Source organism: Rhagoletis pomonella, unplaced genomic scaffold (assembly GCF_013731165.1).
Source record: "Rhagoletis pomonella isolate Grant_MI unplaced genomic scaffold, Rhpom_1.0 Rhpom_scaffold_00007, whole genome shotgun sequence".
Classification (NCBI taxonomy): Eukaryota; Metazoa; Arthropoda; class Insecta; order Diptera; family Tephritidae; genus Rhagoletis; species Rhagoletis pomonella.
In genome coordinates, this window is record NW_023458561.1 from 40885549 (window position 1) to 40890363 (window position 4815).

The window sequence follows — 4815 nt, forward strand, 5'->3', positions numbered from 1 at the left end:
TTTTTTTTTTGCATAATGTGCTTATGAATGGCATATCGAGTAGCAAAGAGGAAAGTTGTGGGTTTGATTTCAACCTGAAGAACATGACAAAAAATGTAAGATTTGTTTCATTTTAGTATTGTGTCATATACATATAATTATTTTTACACATTTGTCGATATAATTATCGATAAGTTAATCGATGATCGATTTATCTAGTGGTATCTTTATCAATACTTTAAAGTAATCAGTATATTTATCGGTATCGTTATAAATAATTTTAATCATCTCGTTATAAAGATAAATAATAAATATGGACATCGAAATACATACCGATAAACACGGCCAAAATTATGGATAAGTATTTAGATAATTATTGTTACCCATATATTTATCGATATCTATATTATTATACTTAGCACAACCATTTGGTCTTATAATTTGTTTCCATATTTTTTATCTTATCTATTATATACATATATCTTATCTACTTATACTACCACAAGCGAAATAAATCTACGAACAAATTAATCGATACATTTTTGAAAAATCGATATTGCTTCGATCAACAAGATCGTTTATTTATATACTTATAGCCTTATTCATGAAAAAATAAAGTAACTTTACAAAGGCTTATAAATTGGAAATTGTATGAGAACGTCAATGCATAGAGCTTTTTAAACGTACTTTATTTTTTATAAATAAGGCCATTAGTTTTCATATTTGTTCACTTTTAAAACAAAAAAAATCAAGTGCACGCTCCGCTTCCTTCAACCTGTATGCACTTAGATGCAGAGCCTTAAGAGCTATCCACCTCAGCACGGTACATTTGTAGGTATACAGCTCCAATGGCAATGCAGACGAGCGACTATCTTAGCGATAAAAGCAGCAGTGTGGGCAATTTCATTTAATTGCATGTTCCGTAACACTTGTCCGTCATGCCGCAGACATAGCCACTGAAAATTGTATCGGTATTATAACAGGTAGCTAGGCGGCAATGCAAACATTGCACATCAAAACCACGCAACCAACAACAATCATTAACAACTGACAACCGCTACATATAGTGGCAACAAAAAAAAAACCAAAACTTAAATATGTGGCACAGTAGCAACATCGCACTTTGCCCAAGAACACAACTACCACATTTTCTAAACAGGGGCAAGGTTTCCTCCTTCTCCTTGTAGTGGCTACTGCAGCTGTTGTCAGTAGTGATCCATTTCTTGACAGACACAACCGACAACAGCGCCCACGTCAATCACAAGTTGTTGCCAGCTTTGCTGTTGCTTTTTTTTTACTGGATTACATGGTGCGTCTGCTGGCTAGTACCTTCGTGATTGATAGTCCAATTTGAGTTAAATCTCCAAATTGCCGAGCGCCTCATTTGGTAAGCATCAAACTCTGTCTCAGTGTCATGACCAAATGCCAAAGCTGTCGCCTTGTTGCAGTGTTACAACATTGTGTGGCATGTTACGTTTCATAGCATCGAAGCTTTATTCAATGGCACTCGTATGCACTGCTCTATTTTGTGCACAGTGTTCACTTGCCTCGCTGCGCGCGCCATTGTTTTTAGTGCTTGGCCTTGCCTCAAAGTAAGTGAAAAATCTCGTGGATGCCAGCAACAAGCTAACGATTTGGCTGCTCCTACAACTTCGAATCAGTTATGCCAATAAATGATGCCAGTGACTTAGGCATTCTAAGCCACTATGTAGATTTTCATGGTTGCGGCATGCGCATGCGCGCGTGTTTTAAAATCAATAAAACTGAAGTTTAGTGTATCGGGGGAAAAAGAGGCTTTTGCGGCTCTTTGATATTCAATTATAGAGGCAAACAAGTGATTTAGAAACTAACAAATATTGCTGAAACGTGTTGAGAATGTAGGCTGCATCTGGTGAGAAATTTTATTTGTTCAGATGATTCGCCAACTAAATTCGAGTCTTCGAATAAGTCATGTAACAAGCCGCGGCGGTTTCTATATGTTACATGAAGTTGGCAAGAAGAACGCAGTTGAAGAAGAGGAGCTTAACTTCATTCCGGGTCGTCTGCTGATGATCTGTGTTAGGGACAACACGATGCTGATTAAGAAATTTCTGTTTCGTTTGTTCTGTAGAGAGCATGCAAGGTAACATCTACTAGGAGCTAAACCACCTACCAGTTACGCAAAATGCATCATTTTAATTTTGTAATTTGAATAACCTTTGGATGCGACATTGTACATTGGTGGGCCTTGAACGGCATTCATCGAGAGACGAACAACAAATTTTTAAGCTACCACACTGTGGATGCTGTAATTAGAATCCAAAAAACTTTAGACACCTTAATATTTATACCCAACCTTATATATTTGTACCCAACGCATGTCTAGCTTATGTCGTTGACAGCCAGCCCAATGACAAAAAAAATCAGCGGAGGAAAAGTGCATATGATGACGACTTAATTGAATCGAATCCTCTTTTTCGGCGTGTTTTATATGTTTTTTGGGTCGCTGAATACGAATCTGAAGTCCGTTTTACTCCATCACATCAAGATTTGCTGCTAATCTCAAAACACATTGAGAAACTCAATGAACTCCTCCAAAAGGCCTTCTGAAGTACGTCCTATAAAAGCCCTTCTAGAAGGCCTTTAATGAGCAGCGAAAGAAGAAGCCCTTCAATTGATGACAGTCCATACAAAAAAGAAAGGAGAAAGGAATGTAGAGTGGATGGCCTCTTGACTCTCAGGAAGGCCTTTCGGAGGGGCTATAAACTTCTTAAATTATCTACTGGGTTATAAAATGATGTATATTTAATACAGCCATGCACGGCGAACATTTTGCCGAGCATGTTCACAACTCGCATTCTTCTTTTTAATTTTTTCTGTAGTCCCCTCTTTATCACCACCCCGACCCATGTTGCATACATTAAGAATATCAGTCGAAGTCCTGAATCATTATTTCTTTGACGAAGTATAATGCCTCACGTATTACGAGGCCACCTGTGCTTTTATTTGCTCCAAGTAGTTCTAGATAAACCGGCATAATTGGAAACCTTCCTTGCGGTATCACGAAGATCCCTGAGACTAAGTTATTTCCTTTTAAAATAATTCTATCTAACCTATGGGATCTAACGCTTAATTTACGAGACCGCACCACCCTACAAAATCAAAAAAGTTCGTTGTACACCTCTGAGTCTAAAGTATCTTTGCAAAGCAATTTCAATAATAAAAAGAATATTAATTGCGCCATTTTACATTTTTCGGTGACACTTAAATTCGGCAATTAAAAAATTGTTCAACTGCAATATTCAAAATACTTCCTACCTGAAATTTAATGATATTTGGTTAGCTTTAATGCACTGTCATTAGGGTGGTACCTTAGCGTGATACTTGAGGTTAATGAACTTCAAACCAAAAAATGCCTCCTCGAAACAAAAAATCGATGTATGTATATGTCACACCTTAAGACCCGACTATAAATGCCAAAGATATGCCGAAATATGTGAGAAGGCGTTCACTACGTTCGAAATGGTTTTGCCAATATACTTTAGACTTAGAGGTGTACATACAGCGAACATTTTTTTCCGGGACGTTCTAATGTACATACGTATTTTTCTTATGAAAATTCACTCTCCTTCACTAGTTCTAAATTTCACTTTAACGCATTTCACTTTTCGATTCTGTTCTATATAATTTATTATACTTAGTGACCTAGAGCCACAGTGTTGTTATTATTATTAGTTTAGTATTATTAATGAACTTTAAAATTTAACAGCTTTTAACGTGTCTTCAACACTTAAAGCTCACAAAAAAAAAATGCGATAAAGACAACCCGTCAATGCCTTTGGCTAAAAAAAAAAAATTGTTGCTTTTAACCAATTCAAGAAGTGATTTTGCATTCCATTGCTAGCGGGAAAATAAAAGAATAATTTAAATTTTAGCTAAAAATATTGATTCTTGCTTCTAATTCTTGCATATTTAAGTTGAATATACAAACATAGAATGGACGAAGCAAAGCTAGTGAGCTTATTGCGCATGCGCGGCCCACTCAAATTCAAAGTTATCTCAATTCGCTGTCCGCTGTCGTCGAATAATTGGACTGCCTAATAGCAGCAATTCGCACGCGCGCAACAACCTGAAGCAAAAGCAACAAAGTTAACAACATAAATAATCGGAGCTATAAAAGCTATTTGGCTGCAGACGAGCTATAAAGATGAGTTGCAGATGGAGTCGCAGACCACCAGCTGTTGCCGCTGTTGCCGCTGTTGCCGTTGTGAGTTTTTGCTATTTTTACACTTTCAGCTAGATCAGTCGAGTACTAGTATTTTGGCGTTTGCTTCAGATTTGATGTTATTTTTCGCATATGTTGATTTTCTACTATGGCAGCCACAAAACGTTGCATAATGTACCACAGCATGTTGCCCGTTGGCCGTTGGCACTACGTAGCACTTACATGTATGTATTTTGATTTAACACCTTACAACACAACGCCAAGATGTTGGCGAAAAAAAACGACAACAACACCATCACAACAGCGGGTTTGTCCGTCAATCACTTGCAGTCGTAAACATAACAGAAAAAAATAAAAACAAGAAAAAAAACATATCGCAATAAAAGCATACTGAAATCGCATAGAGTTTTACATGGCAGAACGCATCACACATGCCGCTAACGCCACGGACACCAATTAATCTGTCTGTCCGTGAGCGCTTTTGGCAGAAATCGCCTAAGTGTTTACAGTTCGCCAGCGATTAGTAAATTGGATAAGCTCTAATGGGTGTGCGTTTACGTTTGAGTTCGGGAAGCGCGTGCTCTGCTCTCGAAACTACACTTTTTATGATACCATTTTTTACATGTTTTTGT